Source organism: Pleurodeles waltl, chromosome 4_1, assembly GCF_031143425.1.
Source record: "Pleurodeles waltl isolate 20211129_DDA chromosome 4_1, aPleWal1.hap1.20221129, whole genome shotgun sequence".
NCBI classification, from domain to species: domain Eukaryota; kingdom Metazoa; phylum Chordata; class Amphibia; order Caudata; family Salamandridae; genus Pleurodeles; species Pleurodeles waltl.
This window is the reverse complement of record NC_090442.1, coordinates 1,003,942,378-1,003,969,552: the sequence shown is the minus strand read 5'-3', so window position 1 is coordinate 1,003,969,552 and position 27,175 is coordinate 1,003,942,378. Positions and strand designations below refer to the sequence as shown.

General features: G+C 48.0%; 1 protein-coding gene across 1 annotated transcript in view; it reads left to right on the top strand.

The window, feature by feature from the left end:
- Positions 1-27,175, top strand: part of CDHR3 (cadherin related family member 3) — a 288,891-nt gene that overhangs the window by 118,590 nt on the left and 143,126 nt on the right. The gene's annotated exons all lie outside the window — the stretch shown is intronic.

Sequence of the window (27,175 nt, the reverse complement as noted above, 5' to 3'; positions counted from 1 at the left end):
ATCTTGTAATATAAAGTGGCAATTCATGTGTTACCTACCTTATGTGTGTACGTGCCTGTTGTGCTTTGGAGTATGCTTGGCTGGACTTGAGGACCCATTCCTATATGGATATAAGACATTCCTGGCCCGTCCGTTACATGAAGTGCACAGCGTCACATAACATTGCTGTAATGTATCATAATATATTAGGTGCCATGGGCCTAGGTTGGCCAAGAGGTCCTACAACATGATTGTTACATGTGTAAGCCTTTTACTAGTTGAGGAGATGTGCTTTAGTTACTTATACAGTGTGTTAAGTGACTTTGGCTGGTCAGATTTCTATTACACAGCCACTACGTCATTTCGTATGCTGGGTTTACGGAGTTGTGGGAATCTCAATGCATTCCAGGCTTAAAGCAACACATCTAAAATATGAGTCACACAACGCCAAACTCCTAAGTATCTCTGCGTCAGTTGTGATTGAGAATTTACGAGGGAACGCCTTCCCTGCATACATCATAAACTGTATGGTACAGCCGGTTCTAGCACAGGTATTTTTTGCTGCAGGCTTATAAAAACAGATGCATTGTTACTAATGCGTAGCCTTGTAAATATGGAGCAAAGAATGCATCACGGGAGCGTAACAAATAATGAAGTAACAGCAGCAAATGCTCCCTGTAAATATGCCTCTCAGTTTCTTTGTAGTATGCTAACGCGTCCAATAGGTATCGGACGTGTTAAATACCTCAACCTTCGTTAAAGTTTGGTAGGTCAAAACTGCCATACTTTAACATGGGAAAATCATACAGTATTTGCAGTATCATGCAGATTTACACCAAAATCTGCATGTTATTCCTCATCAACTTGTAATAGGGGTTATTTATTGAACCCAATTAATGACATACCCTGTGCGAGCAATGTTTATCAGGTGTGATAAATAACACCTAAGCTCATAATCAGGGCCTAACAATTGTGGTGAAATGTAATTCAGAGTCTAGTAGATGCCCCTGTGTAGTCAGTTTCTCCTGTCCCAATGCTGAGGAATGATGCCATTCAAAGAAAAGAGTTACACAAATTGGATCTTCCTCTGCATTTAATTGGTACCACCATTAGAACTAAACAGAAACTTTACCCCCATAATTTTTAGAGAAAATCAAATGACTCAAGAAAAACATTTACAATACTAGGCAGAGATAGAAAATAATCTGTGTCATTTTTGGGAAATAATTTACTTTAACTGAAGAATTTACATTGCGCTTTCCATTGATGTAATCATATCTTGGTGCAGAATGATACCAGGTAAGCAACTGTTAAGACCACATTAACAAAACAATCATTATTTCAGTTTTTTTCAATAGGATAGACGCAACCGTATCTGGCAAACATAAACAGAAAGTACATTTCACACTTTATCTCACAGAACTGCAAATTCTCTACTCTCAGCCAACACCATTTCATGTACCCAGAGTTTTACTTATGTTCAAAGGCCAACTAAAATTAAAGCTGATTATCGAAGATGGCAAATACCATATCGATTTGTCAGCTACATTTAGTGCATACAAACATTCGAACATCAAGTTCAAGACTTTATAAGTATTCCTGATGCCTATTGGAAACCAACAAAGAGAACGTTATTTAGGTTGGAGGCAGGTTCCCATGTCTAAGGCTGAAAAACCTCCGGTCCAACAGCCTTCTGAACCTGTTGTAGCTGCTGCAGCTGCGACTCAGGAAGTTCCCAAAGTAACATATGTTATTCAGTGGACAGAGAAAGCAGACATCAGCACTCTTGGAACTGATGCAATGCAGACCAGCATTCCCTAATCTCTACCACAGTCTGTGAGTTCCCACTGAGGTTTGGATTCCTAATAGTATTTTATTATGTTGCAATTTCAGCACTGGTGGATCAACTTGTGGAGGCAGGCTAGAAATGAAATGAAAAGGCCATAGCGGCCTGATGTAAGGTTTTTCTGCATTAGGCTTAAGCCCACCTTTTTCAAGCAAATCAAACCACTTCACAACTCCACATCCCCACCAGCCCCTCTACCCACACTCTCCTGCAACCTCATGGATATCAATACTAAGGCTACTTTGAAACCTCTGAGATGGTAACGCTCAACAAACCTCTCCTGCTTTTTTATCTTCTCAGTCTGAACTTTGTGGAAGATGTATCATTTATTCGACACAGCACATGGACCCTGATACATCAACTGTAACTCCTACAACTCCTAAAAATAAGCCTCTCCCTTGTCTGTGCTGAAAACACACATGAATGGTCACCCTGTGCACTTCTGCTGCTGTGGCAGCTCTATAGGCACTACTTGACCCATCTATTTACTCCTAAAAAAATTGACAACTAACCCTTATACCATTAAACATTTTACAAAATAAACAGGAAATAGACAAAAAAGACTTTCACACGTTTTCCCTTTGCCATATGGTTCGTATTTTCCCTCTAGACACTGCCACACAATCCGAGAATGTTCATTTCAATGTATGAGTTTTATTTTTTTCAAGAGAAAAATGCTATTTTTCTGAAAAGTGCTTTTTTTCGACTCCATATGTTTTCTACTGCGCAAAATACCTTTCTAGCAAAATCAGTCTTTGTTGGCTTACATCACAGAGACATAATGCTCTGGCACAGAATGGTTCAATGGTTCAGCTTTACAGGTGTGTGTGTGTCTGTATATACATATTCACGGAAAAAACAAAGGTTAAAGTAACATTATACGTGCATTTCACAATCCTACTCAGGGTAAGTCACAACACAGCCCAAATTATCCTATGCTCACCTTCTGGTAGCTTGGCACAGAGCAGTCAGGCTTAACTTAGAAGGCAATGTGTAAAGCATTTGTGTATTAACTCATACAGTAACACAGTGAAAACACCACAAATACACCACACAGGATAAGAGAAATGGGCAATATGTATCTGAATAAAATAAGGCCAAAACAATGAAAATCCAATGTACACAAGCAAGACTATGAATTTTTAAAGATTAAGGGGGTCATTACAACATTGGCGGTATAAGGCGCTTACCGCCGTGCAGAAGACCACCAATACACCGCCGCGGTCGCAGTAGACCGCCACAGCTATTATGACACACATCACGGAATCCGCCGAAATTCAGACACCCACACAATACCGCCACACCAAAGGTCAGCGATAAACTGGCGGAAACACATCCTCCACCTCCACGCCATCAGAAAGACGCCCATGCTATTACGACCCACGAATCCACGCATCTACAAAACACCGCCACATTGGACATTTCGAAATGCACACACCTGATACACATACAAAGACCACTCCCACACACCCAACACAATATAAAACACACACCCACATCACCCACAAACACCTACAACCAGAAATTCTGAGAGAAGGCCAGAGAGATAGCACAGCTATTGACAACCCCATCACACAGAGGCACACAACACCATCACCCACACTACATCCACGCACAAAACACCACATACCACTACATTCACCACATTCATCACCACATACACCACCCCACACATCACACACACCACCCCATGTCACGCCAAAGACACCCCCGCTTCTCCGAGGAGGAGCTCAGGGTCATGGTGGAGGAAATCATACGGGTAGAGCCACAGCTATTTGGCTCACAGGTACAGCACACATCAATAGCCAGGAAGATGGAGCTATGGCGCAGAATAGTCGACAGGGTCAACGCCGTGGGACAGCACCCAAGAAATAGGGAGGACATCAGGAAGAGGTGGAACGACCTATAGGGGAAGGTGCGTTCCACGGTCTCCAGGCACAACATCGCAGTGCAGCGGACTGGCGGCAGACCCCCACCTCCTCCCCCACAACTAACAACATGGGAGGAGCAAGTCCTGACCATCTTGCATCCTGAGGGCCTCGGAGGAGTCGGTGGGGGATGGGACACTGGTAAGTCAAATCTTAACTATCACATCCCCCACCCTACCTGCATGCTATCACACAACCCCACCATCACACCCTCCCCTATCACCCCAAATCCTCACTAATCTACCCAGGACACCAACCACCCATCCCAACACCAAGCCCTGCATGACAAAACTAAACATGGGCACCCCTCACTAAAGCATGCCCACTGCACATACCCAGTACACCCCCACAACCATCATCACACAAGCCCCCACACAAGAATGCCTGCACTGGGGTACACAAACACCCACCCATTGCACACCATTACACACACACATGCAATAAACATGTTCTTATACCCCTGCAGGAACCCGAAGGACCGTCACCACACCAGAGGGTCCAGGCAACACCACTTCACCCCCAGAAGAGGCCCACAGTGACGACAGCAGCTCTGCCCCACTGGATCCTGATGACCAGCCCGGACCATCGTGGGCCTCAGGACAGTCGGTTCCCCTTGCCCAGCCACAGCCCAACACCGAGCTGCCACCCTCTGGTAACACCAGCACAGCACCCACCCAGCGGGCCCAAACCTCCCTACCCAGGACAGGTCAATCAGCGGTGTGTCCACCACTACAGGGCACCCAGGCTAACCCACCACCCCAACAACAACAGGGACCTGGGGGCAGTGGTAGTGGGCACCCGGTCCAGGGGACGGAGGCACTGGAACACAGGGGAACTGGCAGGGCTGCTCTGCGACAGAGGGAGGACAGGCCAAGGGAACCAACTCTCCACAAGGCCCTCTCCTCCATCATGGGAGCATACCACCACTCCCAGGAGACGATGGCCACGGTCCTGGACAAGTTGCAGGAGACCCTGCGTCTGCAGGACGAATTGTATTTGGGGTTCAGGGAGGAGCTCAGGACCATCAGCTCCGCCCTGGGCACCATCGTAGGGGTTCTGACGGACATTCAAAAGACCCTGAGGGACACCGTGGCACTCCAAGGGGCCCCTGACACTAGCCAGGACGACGAACTGCCCACCACCTCCGCCGGCGCTAGTGGACAGGACGCCCCGCCACAGGACCAACACACCAGCACCCCACCCCCTGCAGACGGACAACCACCACGCAAGCGGGCCCTGAGATCCAGGAACAGGACAGAGCAAGATGGCAAGACCACCGCCAGGAAATGAGACCACCCTGATTGTCCTCCCACTGTCCCACTTTGTTACCCCGTCCATATTCGAACTGCCCCAGCTCCACTTCCTATGCCCAGATGGGCAGTGCACCTGTGAGACTAATAGACTGGACTCTGCCATGGACATTCCTCCAACATCACCCATCCCCATTTTACAACCTTTCTTGATTTTTTTTGCACTTAAATAAACACCCTTGAAAGTCCAAAAAATCTGGAGTCAGTCTATGATTTGGAACTTTGTATTATCAATTACAGTGTCATAATGGGTTACCCATTGTAAGGCTAACATACCAATGTCACACATCACAAGCCCTTAGAGGATGCAAGCAGTTGACACGTAGGTTACCACAACTGTGAAACTGAAATGGAAGGGTACAACTCAATTAACAAATAGTGAGTGAAATGTAAGTACAGGATAGAGGTAGACGTGTGAAAGTTAATGTAATGTTAAACCAGAAAATGTTCTCACCTGTGTGTCACTGGAAATATTGCTGTATGACTGACTCCCTGTTGTCGTTTTCTTCATCCTCAGCTCCATCCTCATCACTGTCCACTCGCTCCACAGGCTCCACAGCTGCCACAACACCGTCATCTGGATCATCCTCCTGCAGAAAAGGCACCTGGCGTCGCAATGCTAAATTATGGAGCATGGAGCAGGCGATGATGATGTCGCACACCTTCTTCGGTGAGTAGAATAGGGATCCACCTGTCATATGGAGGCACCTGAACCTGGCCTTAAGAAGGCCGAAGGTGCGTTCGATAACCCTCCTAGTCCGCCCATGAGCATCATTGTACCGTTCCTCTGCCCTGGTCCTGGGATTCCTCACTGGGGTCAATAGCCACGAAAGGTTGGGGTAACCACAGTCCCCCAATAGCCATACACGGTGCCTCTGGAGTTGACCCATCATATCAGGGATGCTGCTATTCCGCAGGATGTAGGCGTCATGCACTGAGCCAGGGAACATTGCATTTACCTGCGAGATGTACTGGTCTGCCAAACAGACCATCTGGACATTAATCGAATGATAATTCTTCCTGTTCCTGTACACCTGTTCACTCCTGCGGGGGGGACTAGAGCTACATGGGTCCCATCAATAGCACCTATGACGTTTGGGATATGTCCAAGGGCATAGAAGTCACCTTTCACTGTAGCCAAATCCTCCATCTCAGGGAAAATGATGTATCTCCTTACGTGTTTCAGCAGGGCAGACAACACTCTGGACAACACGTTGGAAAACATAGGCTGGGACATCCCTGATGCCATGACCACTGTTGTCTGAAATGACCCACTTGCAAGGAAATGGAGCACTGACAGCACCTGCACGTCAGGGGGGATTCCAGTCGGATGGCGGATCGGTGACATCAGGTCTGGCTCCAACTCGGTACATAGTTCCTGGATTGTGGCACGGTCAAACCGGTAGGTGACGATGATGTCTTTCTTCCATTGTCAACAGGTCCACCAGCGGTCGGTACACCGGAGGATTCTGCCATCTTCTCATATGTCCCAGCTGACGGTGCCTAAGAAGGACAACAGCGAAGAACCAGTCACTATTCCTCCAGGTATGTACCCACAGTTACACACAAGACTACATCAGACACAAAACCCTTCCTGTATGTGTGTTGAGTGTAGGCCTAGCTATGTGTGACGCAGTAGTAAATGAAGCCATGTGGGCCCCTGAAATGGCGGCTGCCTGACCTCTAAACTGGGACAATGGGATTGTGGGGTAACTGCGCTGGCGTTGCACACCGCCGTGGTAGGCGGTCGTAGACCGCGGCGCAATGCTGCATTGGTTAACATTGGACCCTATGGGTCCCAGGAGCCAATGAACAGGTGCGCCGGCGGTGGTGATGCGCACCACCGCGGACGTCACCGCCGCGGACGTCACCGCCATTTTCTATCTGTTCAATCACTAGATACCTGACCTTCGACAGGAGAGGACCTACACTGCTAGTGCTGCTGTGACCTCGGTCTGGAAGCGACGATGGCTGCTGCGTCTGGGGAAAGGGCCCCTGCCTTCACTGCACAGGAGTTGGAGAAACTTGTGGATGGGGTCCTCCCCCAGTACACGCTACTCTACGGTCCTCCAGACCAACAGGTTAGTACACAGGGAGCACGTTGTATGGGCTAGGCCTGGGTGGAGAGGGCTGGGTGGAAGAGGGAAGTGGGCAGAGTACATAGATCATTTATGAATGGGAACGAATGGGCCACATTGCCAGAGTAGGGAGGGGGCCACTCACATTGACGGTGCAGTTGGTAATGACTGTTCCTCTTTCCTTGTGCATGTCATGTAGGTCAGCGCCCACCAGAAGAGGGACATTTGGCGTGCCATCGCCAAGGAGGTCCGGACCCTGGGGGCCCACCAGAGACGGGGCACCCACTGCCGTAAGAGATGGGAGGCTCAGCTGGGGATGGCCTCCCAACGTGGGAGGGGTGCCCGTCGCACCATGACCCCCCTGATGTTCCGGATCCTGGCGTGGCCTACCCGGAGTTGGATGGGCGCTTGAGGACATCACAGCAGACACAAGGGGGTGAGTACAACATCATTCAGCGGACTTTGCGTGCAGTGGAGGGGTCTGGGTGGGGGAGGTGGACTGTGGGTATCCCCAGGCCAGGGCGAGTTAGTTAGGCAAGGCCCCTCCGTAATGTAGGCCATGTGGCACTCAACCCCACCTCAGCAGATGGCAAGTTGAGGTATAGTTGCCCCTGTGGCATCCATGTGCGCAGATTTCCACCATTGCCATGTAGGCCATGTCCCAGAAATTGCATGTGCAGAGGTCAGGAGCACGGCGTAATGCACGGGGCTGCTGCGTCTGTCTTGTCCGCCAACGGTAGCGGCATGCCATGCACTAAAACTCTCTTTCTTATATCTCCCCCCCTTTTCCTGCTCTCCCTGTCCTTTTGTACATCAGCATCATCAGGCGGAGGTACAGTGGCACCGGAGCACGAGGGAGCTGCATCCCACATGGCCATGGAGGGCCACACCACAGACTCTGAATGCACCAGTGGGACAGAGGGCGAGGGGAGCTTCACGTCGGCCAACGGATCACCAACCAGCGACACAGACTCGTCCGCCGATGGGAGCTCCCCTGTGGTGGCGGCACCACCTGTGCGCCCCACCTCTACAGGTACAGCCGCCACCTCCCCTACCAGCACCGCCCTCCCAGCAGCCCCTCAGCGTTCTCCCCGTGCCCGCTCACCCAGGAGGGTGGGCATCACCTTCGCCCCAGGCACCTCAGGCCCTGCCCCAGTCACCCCTGCTGCCCTCAGTGAGGAGGCCATTGACCTCCTCAGGTCACTCACTGTTGGGCAGTCTACCATTGTGAATGCCATCCAGGGTGTAGAAAGGGAGTTGCAACACGGTAATGCATTCCTGGAGGGCATTCATTCTGGTCAGGCTGTCCTTCAGCGAACCCTGCAATCTCTGGCCTCAGCACTGATGGCAGCCATTGTTCCTGTGTCTAGCCTCCCCCCTCCAACTTCCTCCACCCAGACCCAATCTCCTGTACCCCAGCCCATCCCAAGCACACCTACAGACCAGCATGCGCACAAGTCAACACACACAAGTAGCTTAAGCAAACATAGGCACCATACACACCACAGGCACTCACGCAAGCCTCACCCACATACAGACACAGCAACATCCACTGTCTCCACTGTGTCCCCCTCCTCCTCTTCTCCCTCCTCCCTCCCAGTTTCGTCTACACACACACCTGCATGCACCACATCTACAGGCACTAGGACTCGCACCAGGACACCCAGCACCACAAGCCGCTCACCTGCACTCACCACCTCCACTGCCATTTACACGTCCCCTGTGTCCTCTCCCAGTGTGTCTGTGACGCCCCCTCCCAAAGTACACAAAAGCCGGCAATCACTCACCCAACATCCATCCACCTCACAACAGCATCCAGTACCTGCACCTGCACCCAAAACACCTAAAATGACACCTCCTACAACCACCTCCTCTTCCTCCACTCCCACACCCCCTCCAGCTACCCATCCCAGTGTTCGTCAGAAACTGTCCCTCTGTCAAATTGACCTTTTTGCCCCCACCCCCCCTCCAATTCATCAGTCAAGTCGTAGCGCCTCAACCAAAAAGCCTCCAGTACCAGTGGTGCGTGTTCCAGGTTTTTGGAGTGCACCGGCCACCAGGGCAGGCAGTAGGACACGGAGCCAAGGCACTGGCAGCCCACCCCCTGTAAAGGCTCTGAAAATGGAGAGTGGACGACTGGACCGTCTTAAGACCCCTGGTGGGACAACAAGTGACATGGGATCGAAGGGGATTGGTGAGTCAGCTGTAACTCCAACAAAGGTGTGGAAGGTCCAGAGGAAGTCTGCCCAGCCTGTTGTGAGTGTCACTGCGGAGAAGTGCGCCATCATTTCCGAAGGTCCAGACACAACCGCCAGCACCGTCGTCACTGGTCCAGAGACCACCGCCAGAGTCACAGCCCAGAAGGGCACAAGTATCGTCACTGGTCCAGAAACCACCGCCGGAGTCACAGCCCAGGAGGGCACAAGTATCATCACTGGTCCAGAAACCACTGCCGGAGTCACAGCCCAGGAGGGCACAAGTATCGTCACTGGTCCGAAACCACCGCCGGAGTCACAGCCCAGGAGGGCACAAGTATCGTCACTGGTCCAGAAACCACCGCCGGAGTCACAGCCCAGGAGGGCACAAGTATCGTCACTGGTCCAGAAACCACCGCCAGAGTCACAGCCCAGGAGGGCACAAGTATCGTTACTGGTCAGGAGACCACCGCCGGAGTCACAGGCCAGGAGGGTCCAGGATGCCACAGCCCCGCTGGGCAATGATGGAACGTCATGCCACACACCAATGCCCAGTGTAGAGATCGTCATGCCACACACCAATGTCCAGTGTGGAGATCGTCATGCCACATACCAATGTCCGTATCAGAACCGCCATGTCAAAGCACCGCTGAAATGTCCTGAACCGCCATGTCAAAGCACTGCTGAACTGTCCTGAACCGCCATGGCAAAGCACCGTTGAACAGGGCAAAGACCGCCATGTCAAAGCACTGCTGAACAGGGCAAAGACCGCCATGTCAAAGCACCGCTGAACAGGGCAAAGACCGCCATGTCAAAGCACCGCTGAACAGGGCAAAGACCGCCATGGCAAAGCACCGCTGAACAGGGCAAAGACCGCCATGGCAAAGCACCGCTGAACTGTCCTGAACCGCCATGGCAAAGTACCGCTGAACTGTCCTGAACCGCCATGGCAAAGCACCGCTGAACAGGGAAAAGACCGCCATGGCAAAGCACCGCTGAACTGTCCTGAACCGCCATGGCAAAGCACCGCTGAACAGGGCAAAGACCGCCATGTCAAAGCACCGCTGAACAGGGCAAAGACCGCCATGTCAAAGCACCGCTGAACAGGGCAAAGACCGCCTTGTCAAAGCACCGCTGAACAGGGCAAAGACCGCCATGTCAAAGCACCGCTGAACAGGGCAAAGACCGCCATGGCAAAGCACCGATGAACTGTCCTGAACCGCCATGGCAAAGCACCGCTGAACAGGGCATGCACCGTGTAGGAATGAATGGCCGCCACATCAGGCATCCTTATCCCATGTGCAGCTGGGACAGTGACAGGACAGGTACTTTCACGTGGAGACTCATCCAGTCTGGGCACCAGTCCCCCTCCAGAACCAGTGGAGACTGTTATCCACTTGAGAGACTGTGGCTTTACACTCCCCAGGATGGCACAGTGGGCAACCCACCCACTGTAGAGACTTGTGAGACTGTGGCTTTGCACTCCCCAGGATGGCACAGTGGGGCAACCCACCCACTGTAGAGACTTGAGAGACTGTGGCTTTGCACTCCCCAGGATGGCACAGTGGGCAACCTATCCACTGTAGAGACTTGAGAGACTGTGGCTTTGCACTCCCCAGGATGGCACAGTGGGCAAACCACCCACTGTAGAGACTTGAGAGACTGTGACTTTGCACTCCCCAGGATACATCAATGGGCATGGAGCCCCGTCGTGGATCTGGCTTCGAATTCATGTGGCTGAGGTGCCCCCCCTTCCCCCTGAGGTGCCTGTAGTGTTTCTATCTGATGCCCCGGCAGTGTTCTCTCCGATTTTGGTCAGGTATCTATTGTGGGCCTCGCCCATGCATTTTTGGACTGTTGGTGCACGGACATTGTTGTGTACATATCTGCACTACTTCTTGGATTGTATGTGTAAATAAGAGTGATTTTGAGATATATATATCTGTAAAAAAAATTATGACATGTATATTGGCACATTACAATGTTTGCCCGAATTTCGCATTGTCTTTTCATTCTTCCGGGGGGATTGTGGGTTGTTACTGTTATTTTTGTGACTGCATTGGTGTGTATGTTGTGATATGCGAGGGTGGGGGTGGGGGTGTTTGGTGGATGTCCCCCTAACTTTTGCCTCCCCCCTCCCCCGTGTCCTAGGTGCAGTACTCACCGGTATCTTCTGCGCCTACGTAGCTGTTGGTCGTAAAGGAGCAGGAAAACAAGCGCAGAGAGTATTTGGAGTTCGGGCTCCATGGTGTCCTCGTTCCTTGTGGGATGTGTTCAGGTGAGTGTTTTCCCATAGCAAAAGCTGTTTCCGCCGTGTTTTTATCTGCGGTGAATCCACCCCGGAAAAGGTGGCGGATTGGCGGGTTGTAATAGTGTGGGCGGTACATTGTCTCCCGCCTGTCTGTAGGTGGTAACCGCCGCGCTGTTTGTCTGTACTGCCGTGGCGGTCGGAGTGTTAAAGTGGCTGTCTTTGTTGGCGGTTTCCGCCAGGGTCATAATTCCCTTTTTTTTCCGCCGGCCTGTTTGCGGTCTTACCGCACCTTTAACACCGTCCGCTAGGGTTGTAATGACCCCCTAAATCCCACTAAAGTGCTTAGAAAAACAATGTCTCTAACTGGAGGTATCACAGCATCGTTGACGGAGTTGTTCCCAAAAGTCCCACACCATAGGTGCTGCTCACAGAGTTGCATGGACCCCCATGCACACTACCTTTGAAAACGTAGAAGTAAAGATGTTGCACGGAGTCATGGAGGCGATGCGTCCCTGGAGTCAGTGCAGCGTCAGTCCCTTACAGCATCCGGGGAGGTGAGGCCTCGGTTCTGTACTGCGAGGCAGGGGAGGTGAGGCGTCAGTTCTGTCCAGTTGCAGAGGGAGCTTGCGCATCATCGGTGGTGGGGCATCCGTTCCTTGTGACCTGGCGGGGTCGATGGATCCAGTCGGTCAAGACGTGATGTGTTGACTTCACAGTGTCACGATCACACTGCGGAAAGTCAGCGGCATCGCAACAACATCAGACTTGCGTTACGGGTCACGGCCGTTGCATGCAGCGAGGAGCAGGTAGCTGGGCAACGTGGGGCAGCCGCGGCGGTGCTGGAGTCTCTGAAGTCGATGAACGAGCTAGAAGCTAGTAGGTGAAGTCTTTGTTGGCCCTAAGACTTCAGAACAGGAGGCAAGCTCAATCCAAATCCTTGGAGAGCACTTTTGGGGAGGGCAGTGTCCTTCCAGCAAAGAAAGAGCCCAGCAGGCAGCAGGGGAACAAGCAGGGCAGCCGTCCTTCTCAGCAAAGCAGTCCTGTTGAGTCCTTTGGGCAATCAGGCAGTTCCTCTGACAGAGTTCAGGTGTAGACCCAGAAGTGTCGGATTTGGTGGGGTCAGAGACCCAGTTTATATACCAAAAAATGCATTTGAAGGGGGGACAACTTCAAAGAGTGGTTTTAAAGTGCATACACTCCCTTTTCAGCCTAGTCCTGTCTTCCAGGATCCCTGTGGGGGGCTATCAGTCCTTTGTGTAAAGCAGGCCACTGGCTTTTGAAGTGTAAGAGAGAGCCCCTCCACCCCTTCCTGCCCGGGGAAACCCATTCAGCATGCAGATGTGACTGAGTGTCCTGTGTTTATGGCTTTCTGGGTGGAATGCACAAAGGGAGCTGTCAACCAGCACAGCCCAGATGTGGATTGGAGACAGGCTGTAAGGCACAGATGGCAGTGAGTGCAGAGAAATGCCCACTTTCTAAAAGTGGCATTTCACAAATAGTAATATTAAATCCAACTTCACCAGTAAGCAGGGTTTTCTATTATCATTCTGGCCATACTAAACATGACAGGGCTACTCCTTCCATATCAGAATCTACCACTCAAAAGTGTATGAGGGCAGTTTTAATGCTAGTCTATGAGGAATGGAAAACTAATTTGTGAGTTTTTCTCTACTAGGACATGTGAAACACATAAGTACATGTCCTGCTTTTACAAACATAAAACCCTACCCTATGGGTTGCCTAGGGCCTACCTTAGGGGTGACTTATATGTAGAAAAGGAGAGTTGTAAGGCTTGGTAAGTAATTTTAAAGGCAGAGTCGAAGTGGCAGTTAATCTTCACACACAGGCCTTGTGATGGCAGGTCTTAGACATGGTTAAGGGGCTACTTATGTAGGTGGCACAATCAGTGCTACAGGCCCACTAGTAGAATTTACTTTTCAGCCCCTGGGAACATGTAGTGCACTTATCTAGGGACTTACAGGTAAATTAAATATGCTAATTGGGTAGGAACTAATGTTACCATGTTTAGGGAGAGAGCATATGCACTTTAGCACTGGTCAGCAGAGATAAAGTGCGCAGAGTCCTAAAACCAGCAAAAATGGGGTCAGAAAAATAGAGGGTTGCAGGCAAAACGTTGGGGGATGACCACCCTAAGGCTGTCAGGTCTAATATGGGTCTCCCTCAGCTGAAGGTGGGTAGAGAGCTACTGAACCTCATACGAGCTCTCATTATCTGGAGAAACCATTAGCATTGATGTGGTCAGTTCCCGGCCGATGTTCTTCTGTAAAGTACATACCCTGTAGGGGGATGGACAACCTCAAGAGTTTAGGATTTTCACCTCTCATCTGCATGAGCCATCTGAGGGGCCTGTGGTCTGCCTGAACCCGAAAGTGAGTCCCAAAAAGGTAAAGGCTCAGCTTCTTCAGTGCCCAGACCACAGCAAATGCTTCTCTTTCAATGGCACTCCACTTCTGTTCCTGTGGAAGTAACCTTCTGCTAATGAAGGCTAATAGTTGGTCTAGGCCCTCCTCATTTAGTTGTGCTAAGACTGTGCCTATACCATGCCCTGAAGCGTCCATCTGCACTATGAATTCCTTGGAGTAAAGAGGGGCCCTGAGCACAGGTGCTGTGCACATGGCTTCCTGAGGGAATCAAAGGCTTTCTGGCAAGCATCTGTCCAGTTCACCAATCTGGGTAGCTTCTTAGAAGTTAGCTCAGTTAAGGGGGCAACCATGGTGCCATATCCATTAACAAATCTCCTGTAGTAGCCAGTGAGGCCTAGGAAGGCTCTCACCTCAGTTTGGGTTCTAGGTGGTTGCCAGGCTGTGATTGTTTTAATCTTGGTCTGGAGGGCCTGCACCTTGCCCCCCCACCAGGTGTCCAAATACACCACAGAACCCTGTCCAATCTGGCACTTACTGGCCTTGATTGTCAGTCCTGCCTGTTGAAGGGCCTGGAGCACCTATTAGAGGTGAAGCAGGTGTTCCTCCCAGCTGGCACAGTAGACGGCAATGTCGTCTAAGTAGGTGGCACAAAACGCCTCTTTACCAGCCAGTGTTGAAGTAAGCCTCAGCAAGGCCTACTAGTGCAAGGGGTTCACCTTTCTCTGCACAAAGTCCTCAGACCATGTAGGAAGAAGTTGGCACAGAAACTGGAATAAAAGACAAAAGTTTATTAACCTCATGAGGTGGTACTACAGTTCAAACAGCACCCTAGGGTAATGTCTGAAGTAGCACACTGAACTGAGAGAGCATGGTCCTTTTATACCCACGCAGGGGCTAAAAGGAGATGGTACAATTATGGAAACAAGACTTGTATACATGTAAGGTCATGTGGAAAATGCACAGTCGACAGGTAGGAGGAGCTAACAGTTTCCAAGGACTAACAGCTGCAGACCTTACTGAGCATGTGCGAAAGTAAGAGATGCTAAATATAACTTGTCACTAGGCAGATTTCAAGAGCAGTTAACAGAAAGGTAGGACAGAGAACATGGTGAGCACATGGCAGCATGTAGCAGAGAAAATGGCTGCCATGAATACAAAATGGATTCCGCAAAATGTTCATAATAGTTACTAAAGACAAGATGTCTTCTGCTAATGCTTAATCTAATCACTGCTAAATTACAACAGACGACCCTTTCAGCATTAGCTGAAGACATTCGTCTTTCTGGGATAATCTAAATATTCATCCTGTATATTTATGCTCATCGTTTCAGCTATTTCCTTATCTAACATATGTTGTGCCTTCATTTCTGTAATATTTCTTTTGGTAGGCATACAAGCAGTAATACACATAGAGCAGAACATTGGACCACATTGAATACAGATACAGCATGTAAAAAAATATTGCAATTATTACACACAGGATAGTCAGTAGTTTCCAGCCCCAGGCGGAAACAAGAGCCCAAAACCATCCAGAAAAAGTCCAAGTACCAGTCTCTGTATGGATTTCTGCAGCAATTTTATGCAATTTAGATATTGCATCATATACTGAAGGTGAGTGATCTGGGATAAAAACACAACAACTACTACCGATGATTCGACATGCACCACCTCGATCAGCTAATATCACATCTAGTACCATACGATTTTGGAGCGCTACAATCCTCGCAACTTGGAGCTCCTCAGTAATATTCCCAAGTGCCAGAGCTGCCTGATTGGTAACAGCTTCCACAACCCTAGTCAATTGTCTCACTTTCCTACTGTTTAATGCAACACCTACAAAGGGGAACAATCCTAAATTAAAATCAACATATTGTTGCAGGCTAGTATCCGTTTGGTCTACCTCATTTGTACTTATTTCCCTTTTATATCTATTGTTAATGATGCCATTAAACAGTTTTAAATCTCGGTGATATGATGCAGGAGCCAAAAACACAGAGGGCAATAGAAAAGATACATAACACACACCTGACCACCCAACAGGTAATTGGTAATATCCATGGTTACCACAAACAAAATATGTATTATGTGAGGCTGTGAAACTACTATTATTTACACCCTCAATAGTTAAAATCAAGGTACAATCGCTTATCCCTACTGGAATTCGTCCAATGCTTCGTATACATAAATCTGCTTTAGTTTTTGTAATAGAAATCACAAATTGTTCTTTCTTGTCAGAGTCTCGTATATTGGTGAAGACATATGGTATTGAAACATTGTCCGGTTGATACTCTTCCGATTCCCATTTAGTTCCTTTAGCTTGGGGATACCCATCTTTGTCTTGGTAGCACACTTTATTAAGGCGAAAAAGAAGTCCGCCCTCCGTACGTTTTCTAGATGCAAACAAAAGCATGTACCAGGCTTGACAAGAACCATTGTGTGAAAAAGGAAGAGGAATGAAAGGTGTTCCTCCTTTCTTTTGATGCGCAGGTATCAGTCCACATACCCAACAGTTAGTAGTATTTGTAGCATTATGAGTATGATGCAACATCTGAATGAAAGTATTATTGAAGTACGATTGACGGTGCTTCTGCTCCTGATAGGGAAGCGTAAAGTAATAGTGATCCTCTGGTACTGGAGTAGTGGCAACAAAGAACTCACGAGCAGGAGACTTCTTTTCAATAAACCAGGTGATTGTTGCTGTAACCACCAAAACAACAACAAACCCCATAATACTAATGATCAATTTGTTATTCATTTAGCAACAGTGATAATCGACCCTTTCAGAAATGAATTAAAAACAATCGTTGGAGTTCTTATCCCTGGGCAGCCGCTGATTTCTTCACCACGGGCCAAGACGGGTGTCACTACTCTAATGCACGGCTGATCCACCCCCCTTGCCACATTGGCTCTCCGTTTCACTAACCCAGGGCGGTAGCTCAACCAGTCTTTTCAAAACAATTTTCAGATTCTTTCCTTGGTCTCAAATTATATCGCGACACTCCAGAAGTCGTATGGTCCGGGAAGACCTCTGCAGATTCGTCAGGTGATATAGCACGGCCTTTCTCCGTAGTCAAGATCTCTCGATGATCGGTCAGCACAGCAGGTTCCACCAAGGTAGGTAGCACTCTCTTGCAGTGAGTACTATGGACCCAATTCTTTCGGTTCGTCACTCGAACTGCTGTCCTTGTCGCAAGGAGCACCTGTTCTGGGCCTCGCCACCTTGGTTCCAAGCTGCTTGATCTTTCAAAAGACTTAATCATCACCTGGTCACCAGGTCGGAGTTCATGGCCTTCACCTATAGATCTGTCAGGAAGTGCTTCTCGAACCTGTTGATGAATAGAAACCAAATTGTCGGTTAACTATGCCAAATAATCATTCATCAGGACACAAGGTACATCATATACAGATTTTGGTTTAGGAACTCCCCAAATATTCATTGGTCTCTCAAACACTACTTCATAGGGGCTAAGGCCAAGTCGGGAGTGTGGAACTGACCTAATAGACAATAATGCCAATGGTAATGCATCCGGCCAAGTTAAGGATGTGGAAGCCTGTATCTTCGCTAATTTCAGCTTCAATGTAGCATTATACCTTTCCACCAACCCTGCTGATTGTGGGTGAAAAACCGCATGGACCTTCTGTTTGATCCCTAATCCTTTCAGGACATACTTAATAACTTCCCCAACAAAATGAGGTCCGTTATCACTCCATAAAAGTCTGCAAACACCAAACCTAGGGAAAAATTATTTCAAAAGCACCTTCGCTGTGGTAATGGCAGTATTATCCTTTGTGGGGTACGCCTCTATCCATTTACTGAAGGCACAAACCACCACCAAGACATACTTTAAATTGTTGCAGCGTTCAAGCTGAATATAATCAATTTGTAGAACTTCAAAAGGTGCAGTTGGTGTAGCAAACCCTCCTGCAGGAGTACGTGTCCCTTTTCCAGGATTGTATTGTAAGCAGATCAAACAAGACTGTACTACTCTCTTAGCTGTACTGTAAATTTCTGGATGCTCCCAAACTTGTGTAAGCAACTTCGTTATTGTTGAAGCTCCAACATGTGCCAGCCCATGTGCCATCTGAACCATAGGTTGTACAAAAGCTATAGGCAATTTCCATTTATCCATCTGCTTATTCCGCCAACAGCCCTCATCATCCAATTCTCCATCTTTAGACCATTGCTCACGTTCTTTCACAGAAGCAGATTTCTGTATATCTAATACGTCTTGTCTTGCATTATCCCAGCGTTCAGCTTGTGACTTCACTACATACATAGAAGTAGTACTTCGCTGCATCGCCGTCTCACGTGCTACACGGTCTGCAAGAGCATTACCTTGCCCTATCTTATCGGTCACTTTCTTTTGTGCACTACATTTCACAATAGCTAGTTTATTTGGATATGTCAATGCAGTCAAGAGGTTATGCACTAATTCTCCGTGCATTATCTGCATCCCGTGGGATGTGAGAAAACCTCTCTCCTTCCAAAGCAAACCAAAATCATGAGCCACTCCAAAAGCATAGCGGCTGTCTGTGTAAATGTTCACACTTAAATCAGTACTGAGCTCACATGCTCGTGTCAAAGCTATTAGTTCAGCTGCTTGAGCTGACTTCTGTGGTATACGAGCTGTCTCCACTACTGTGTGTATTGTGGTGATTGCATATGCAGCTGAGGTTGTACCATCTGGCAACTTCAAACAAGACCCATCAACCCACAGTTCCCCGTCTACATCTAAAAGGGGCGTATCTTGCAAATCAACACGACCCTTTGTCTGTTCTTCGGTAAGGAATATACAATCATGTGTTTCTTGTGACTGAGGCTGAGTCACCGGATATGGCAACAAAGTAGCTGGATTTAGTGTCGCACATCTCTTCAGTGTAATGTGAGGAGCCAACAATGTCAACTCATAACCTGTCATACGGGCCCTAGTTAAATGTTGTGTCTTTGTTTGATTTAAAAGAGCATCAACCGCATGGGGTACTAGCACCAACAGTTTATGTGACAAAACTATCCCTTCACTCTGACGTATTGAGACAGCTGGTGCGGCAACTGAACGAAAACACCTGGGTAACGCTCAAGCGACAGGATCAAGTACTGCTGAAAAATATGCACAGGGACGTTGCTTATCGCCATGTGTCTGTACTAAAACTAATGCACATCTATCTTTCTTGTGTACGTAAAGTGCAAAAGGCTTCATGCAATCTGGAGTACCTAACACTGGTGCAGAACAAAGGGCTTGTCGCAGCTGCCGGAAAGCAGTCTCACATTCATCTGTTCATGGGAGGGGCATTGGAGTATCTTTAGTCAAAAGTGCTAGCAAAGGTTTGGCAATGTGTGAAAACCCTAATATCCATTGTCTACAAAAAGAAGTAAGACCAAGGAATGCACGAACATCTTTCTGAGTAGAGGGTACTGGTGTGTCTAAAATTGCTTGAATACGATCTGATGTAAGTGCACGGCCCTCCTTAGACAAAAGGTGACCTAAATAGGTTACCTTTGGTCTACAATATTGCAATTTCTTTCGTGACACTTTATGATGGTGTAAAGCAAGAAAAGAAAGTAAGGACAAAGTGCACTTTTCACATTGCTCCGGGGTATCAGCTGCCAACAAAATATCATCGACATATTGTATGAGAGCCACACCTTCAGGCAAAACAAAAGAATCAAGTTGTCGTTTTAACGCCTGACTATAAATACTTGGGCTCTCCGTATAGCCTTGAGGAACTCTGGAAAATCTATATGATCGTTTATTCAAAGTAAAACCAAACAAATATCGGCTGTCAGGATGAATAGGGATCGAAAAGAAAGCATTCTTCAAGTCTATCACAGAGAACGTAGTTGCTGTCGGGGGAACCAAAGTAAGGAGTGTTGAGATGTCAGATACCACAGGATATTGTGGTATCACAATCTTATTGACTTCTCGTAAATCAATAATGAATCGGTAAATCCTAGTATCAGTATCCTTTTTCAGAATGGGAAGAATCGGACTGTTACAAACATTATACAGAACTTCCTCGACGACTCCAACTGCGATAAGATCATGCACAATTCGTGTGAGTGCTTCTTCGCCCTCCTGTGAAATTTTGTATTGAGGCACACGTGGCAATACAGCTCCCTCCTTGACACTAATATGTACCGGTGGAATAATCATTTGTCCCACATCAGTATCTGAAGTAGCCCACAAAGTACTAGGGAGTGAAGCTAATGCAATATCCTCCTTAACAAGACAAACTCTTTCCATCACAGGATGATTATCATTTAAAATAACACGCACCCCTTCAGGAGAACATCGTATTGTAGCCCTGAAATACTTGAGCATATCAGGACCCACAATATTGTCTGGTGTATTTGGAGAAAGCAAAAATGGACATGGAGCAGTAAATTTATCAACATGGAATGCAAGTGGTGGTGACAATGGGCTAGGGGAAGGTGTTCCATCGAAACCTACCGATGTAATGGTTAAGCCAGACAGGGGAGCCCTCAGAATCAATTGTTTAGACAAGGCGCTACGAGTAGCTCCTGTATCAACCAGAAACTGATCAGTAAGACCCAAAACATGTGCTGTAACATAGGGACCCCTCTGATCTACTGGAACTACAAATGATTCCTTACCCCATCCTAGGCAATCCTATGCATAAGCAGAATCTTGGAAATCAGGCTGCACATGATCAGACATCTGGTATTGGTTCCGTCTATCAAAAGCGTTAAACCCATCCTGCCCTCGTGTATTAGCATCAACCCTAGCATGATCATTCGTGCTTCTTCTAAGTACTGAATATCCTGAGCGATTTCCCATTTGTCCCCGACCACGTGAACACTGCTGAACACGTAGTGCTGGACAATCGGCAGCCCAATGCCCAAATTTTTTACAATACGCACACTGATCAACAGACAAATTCGAACGAGTGTAAGAAGAACCATAAGATCCACGTCCACCTCTATCACTACCTCTAAAAGGCGGACCATAAGCTTGAGCCAACATAACCTTCGTCTTTAATTCTTTCATCTTTTTCTCCTCGCTACCTTTTGCTTCTAATTCCTGACGTTCATAATACTGAGCCATAGTCAAAAGAGAAACCGGAGTAGAGGTAGTCCATGAACTTTCACTAGCTTTTAGACGACTAGCTATTCCTGGTAACAGATTTGTAACATATTTATCGACAAACAAATGTCTGCCCGTATCATCTGACAATGACTGACCGCTAAAATCATGAAATGCTTCTTCAAAGCGTGTAAAGAAATCAGAGACCGATTCATCTGCCTTTTGTTTACAAGACGCTAAAACAGTCCAATCTATCTTTTTAGGGGGAATAATCGTTTTCAACTTAACTAATATGGCTGCAGGAAGATCTAGAATCAACAGATATGGCTTTTTCGCAGGTTCCCTATCCCCGTCCATCTGTTCTATTTCTTTCCATGATGCCCCAAAAACTGTACGATCATCAATTTTACAAACAGTTCTCCACATATCTGGCGGTAATATCAATCCGAAAAATAAATCAATGTCAGCCAAAGTCATAGTACAAGAACTAATTGCTCCCTCAACTTCCTCATAAAAGGCGGCTGGATTTTTCCGCGGGTCAGGTAATGCTGTTTTAAGTGCCATTACATCTGCCCTATTCCAAGGAGTATACACCCAATTATAAATAAAATAACCCTTAGCATCAACAGAAGTTTTATCATCATTTGTACCCAATCCTTTAGGAGGAACATACAAAGGCGCGGCCTCCCGCATTGGTTTCGCGTGAACTATCATAGTCTTATCTGTTTCAAAGATGGAAGCTTGCACCCCTTCGGTCTGAGATGCTCGTGCAACTGCGTCCGCAGCCCTTTTCTCTTCTTGCAAACGGACTGCCACAATACGTAATTTCATTAAACGCCTGATTGCATCAGTCACCTGGGAGGAAACAAAAAGACCATTACGCATTTGCTTATAATCAGCTGCTACATCATTGGGCTCTAACTCATCAGAATATTTCGGGTATAGTTCAATAACTTCTGAGCCAAATGCCTCAGTAAAATATAGCTGCTCCTTTTCCGTCCACCCTTTCATGTTGTCTAAAAGTTCAGAAGCAGAAACAGCGCTACGAATTGTTTTACGAGCAATCAATCTAAGCTCAGACGCACGGTCAGCAGGCAGCATAGAGCGACTGTCCCGCATCTTCTGTTGCTCCGAACTGGAGACTTTAGGTAACTCATGAGGGGCAGAAGGGACGACATACGGAGGTGGAGGGCGATCTAGTAACAATAAATCATCATGTGATTTATTAAGGATAGGATAGAGAGATTGCCTAACAGTGTATTGGCCAGTTACCTGTAGCTTACGTTCTTTCTCTTCTAGCTCCTTTAAGTCATTTATTTCTTTCTTTCTTATTTCCAATGCTTTCACATATACATTCTTCTGCTGCTCTTTCTCAAGCACGGCTTGCTCACGTTTCACTCGTCCACGAGCTTCTTTCTCCCACATTCGTACACAGTCAAACATATCTTGCCTAGACTTTCGCTTACACATACATTGTTCCACATACTCAATCTTTCGTAAATCAAATGACCCATGCATAGGCCAACGTAACTCAGGATCCGCGCGGGTGTATTTATTCCATAATGTGCTGTACATTATAGAAGAAAGACCATGTTTAACATACATATCTCTATTTGGCGTCCCCTCTGGGGGTGCCGGTTGCGATTCTTCCAGTCTCAAATTGGTACCTTTACAAAAGCAACACATCCTACGAAGTGCGCTAAAAACAGGCATGCCAAAAATAGTGCAGAATATGCAATATTATAATCAAAGTAGCACTTAAGGTGCCGTTCAAATCAAAATCAAATTGGAGAAAATTCTCCTCATTACCTGCCTATATAAATTGCAATTTATATATCAAATCCAAAGAATACAAATTGACTAGTCACCCAAATCACAAAAGCCACAGTAAGTAGTACTAAACTACATTACCAAACACAGGCATCAAAACCCACAGCAAGTGCCGTAAAACGGCTCTTACCAATCACAGGGTGTCCAGGTTCCAACTGCCAAGTTCTAAAATCGACCAAATGGTCACTGCATGACGAATGAACAAAAAGGATCTCAGTCGAGGACCGGCGCCACCTGGATGGTCAAATCAGAAAAAAGGGAAAAACGCCGTGGTTGCCAAGATTCGGGTCTCCTCAGGCATTGATCGTCCGCAGCGAGATTCCAATCCTTCGTCGCGACCAATCCGTTGGGCATCCGAGTCGCCGATGAGTCCCTGTTCGGGCGCCAATTTGTTGAAGTAAGCCTCAGCAAGGCCTACTAGTGCAAGGGGTTCACCTTTCTCTGCACAAAGTCCTCAGACCATGTAGGAAGAAGTTGGCACAGAAACTGGAATAAAAGACAAAAGTTTATTAACCTCATGAGGTGGTACTACAGTTCAAACAGCACCCTAGGGTAATGTCTGAAGTAGCACACTGAACTGAGAGAGCATGGTCCTTTTATACCCACGCAGGGGCTAAAAGGAGATGGTACAATTATGGAAACAAGACTTGTATACATGTAAGGTCATGTGGAAAATGCACAGTCGACAGGTAGGAGGAGCTAACAGTTTCCAAGTACTAACAGCTGCAGACCTTACTGAGCATGTGCGAAAGTAAGAGATGCTAAATATAACTTGTCACTAGGCAGATTTCAAGAGCAGTTAACAGAAAGGTAGGACAGAGCACATGGTGAGCACATGGCAGCATGTAGCAGAGAAAATGGCTGCCATGAATACAAAATGGATTCCGCAAAATGTTCATAATAGTTACTAAAGACAAGATGTCTTCTGCTAATGCTTAATCTAATCACTGCTAAATTACAACACCAGGACCCTGTTAACCAACCATTGGAAGGTAGCAGAGGCATTCTTCAAACCAAATGGTATCACCCGGAGTTAGTAGTGTCCCTCAGGGGTTCAGAATGCTGGCCTCTCTTTTGCCCCCTCAGACAATGTGATTTGCCAGTACCCTGATCTAAAATCACAGATGCTGAGTAATTTGGGAACTCCTAGCCTGTCAATGAGCTCATCAACTCTGGGGATAGAGTGTGCGTCAGTGTTGGTGACAGAATTGAGACCTCAATAGTCCACACAGAACTGAAGTTATAGTTTGGGGCCGGGTGGGGCAGCCTTTGGCACCAATACCACTGGGCTGGACCAGGGACTGTTAGAGGTTTCAATAACCCCTAAAGCTAGCATCTTGCCACCTTCCTCCTTGATACTGGCCTTCACCTTGTTTGACAACCTCAAAAAAAAATTATTTACAGGGTGACTGTCTTCTGTGTCAACGCCATGGGCACACAGGTGTGTGACTCCAGGGTTGATGGAAAACAGGGAGGAAAACTGTCCCAGTAACTGGTAACAGTCACCTCACTGGTCTAGGATCAGGGAGTCAGAGAGGTTGACATCCTACACTGACCCATCACTTTCTTGTGCAGAGAGGAGGTCAGGGAGAGGTTCACTCTCTTCCTCCACTCCCTCATCTGTGACAAGGAGCATGCTGACTTCAGACCTCTCAAAGTGAGGATTTAGTCTATTTACATGGAGCACCCTTAGGGGGATTCTAGGGGTCTGGAGGCCCACTAACTAAGTGACCTTCCCCTTACGCTCCTTTACTTTGCATGGGCAGTCCAGTGGCCCTGGAGAGCTCTGGGCCCTGCTTGTTCCATGAGCCATACTTTGTTGCCAGGTTGAAACTCCACCAGAGTGGCCTACTGGTCATACCAGTGTTTTATTACCTCTTGACTGGCATCAAGGTTGCTTTCAGCCTTTTTCCTGAAGTGGTGCATCTGGTTGCGGAGGGCCAACATGTAGCTGACCACATCCTGGAGGGGTATCCTGGGAGCTTTCTCCCACCCCTCCCTGACAATGCTTAGAGGCCCCCTTACAGGGTAGCCATAGAGACGTTCAAAGGGACTAAACCCTACCACTTTCTGGGGCACTCAGGGAGGGGTTTCCTGGGAGCTTTCTGCCACCCGTCCTGACAATGCTCAGAGGCCCCTTTACAGGGTATCCATAGAGAAGTTCAAAGGGACTAAACACTACCGCTTTCTGGGGCACTTCTCTGTAAGTAAAGAGAAGGCATGGGAAGAGGACCTCCCACTTATGGCTCATGGCCTGAAGTAGGCCTGCAATCATGCCCTTCAAGGTCTTGTTGAACCTCTGAACTAGACCGTTGGATTGAGGGTAATAGGGCGTAGTGAACTTGTAAGTTATATCACACGCATCCCACATGGACTTCATGTATGCAGACATGAAATTAGTGCCTCTGTCAGACACTATCTTTTTGGGAACCCCACAATGGTAAAGATCCTCATTAAAATTGTTGTCACCACATGTGGAGCCCCCATTCTCAGAGGGATTGCCTCTGGGTAGCATGTGGCATGGTCTACCAAGACCAGGATGAACCTGTTGCCTAGGGCCGTCTTGGAGTCCAATGGATCAATGAAGGGGTGGGGGCAACAAAGGGAAGTGGAACCAGAGGATCCTTCAGCTTTTTCCCCGACTTCCCACTGGGCTGGCAGGTGGGACAGGACCTGCAGAATGTATCTGAGGTTGTCTTCATTCGGGGCCAATAAAAATGGGTGATAAGCCTGGCAATTGTCTTGTCTTGCCCTAAATGTCCGGCCAGGGGTATGTCATGAGCCAAACCCAATAGGAAGGACCAGTAACACTGAGGGACCACCAGCACATGTGCTGCCCCAGTACCTGGAGTCTTAGGTTCACTATATAGGAGATCATTCTCCAAGAAAATCAAGGTGATCCCCAGAGGCTTCCCCTGCTGCATGAGCTGAGGCCTGTCACCTCAAGCCTACAAGAGTAGGGCATTCTTTCTGGGCTTTGCATAATTCCCTGGTGGGCCCCCCTCAACTTGCCAGCCAACAAGCTCAGGTAGGTCACCTAGGGCGGCAATGTCCTCCCTGATTGGCTTGGCAGCTTTCTGGGCTATTCTTCCAGGCTCTAGATGTCTTTGACTCACCTCTTGGGTAGCCTTGGGCCGTGTGGTCCTACAGACCCACTCAGGCAATCCCATCATCTCCAAGTGAGACATGAGCTCTACCTCCCTCCAGGTAGTGTGCTCTAGGTCATTGCCTAACAGGCAATCTACAGGCATGACAAGGCTCACAGCTACTTCCAGAGAAACAGAGATTCCCCCCCACTCAAAGGGAACTAGAGCCACCGGTAGATGGCTCTTGCGATTGTCAGCGACTATGACTTGGTGGAATGTGTTCGGTAGTACCTGCTCTGCTGACACCAGCTGGCCCTTGACAGTAGTCATGCTGGCTCCTGTGTCATGCAGAGCCTCCACCCGTTGCCCATTTATGGTGACCCACTGCCTATACTTAGAAGTAGTGGCAGGCATGTGGGCTTTTGGCACAATATCTGCATCCTCCAGGGACACTGGGTTTACCCCTGTCTGTTCCCCAAAGCTATCTGGGACAACTTCCTCCCAGAGCACTACACTGCCCAACCCAGGTGTCTGACCACCTTTTTCTGCCCTCTTTGGGCATTTGGAGTCGCTCTTAGAGTGACCATACTTGGAACACTCTGCACATTGGGAAACTCACCTCCCGGTCTTGTGATCAAAGAATCCTTTCTTGTTATGATCAGATTGGGACTGGTTACCACTATTCCCTCGGTAATTATTTTGGGGGCCTTTAGAGGGCTCCCTAGGTTTAAGTTTTTCTCCCCTCTCTTTCTTCTGTTGGGAACCCTGACCACCTTTACAGGTGTCCCCCCCAGACACCTTTGTGGACACTCTGGTGCTAGCTTAGAGGTCCACCTCCTCAGCAAGCTTCCTGGGTTCACTCAGCTTACTGTCAACTAGGTCCTGGCACAACTCTACAAAACAAATACTGAGCATATGCTCTCTCAGGATTAAATTGAACAACCCAACATAATCACTGACTTTGCTGGCCCTCACCCAGCCATTAAGTGCCTTACTGGAGTAATCAATTAAGTCTACCCAGGATTGGTTGGGGAGCTTGTTACTGTCCCTGAGTATTTGGGGATACTTCTCAGGGGTCAGTCCAAATTTGGCAATTAAAATGGTTTTCATGGGAGTGTACTTGTTTTGTTTCCCAACCTCTGTCAGAAGCATGTCCCTTTCCAGTGTAGGCATGTGTTTCCACAGACCTGCCCCCCAGTGCTCTTCAGGAACCCCATGTGCCCTCAGTGCGACTTCATAAACAGA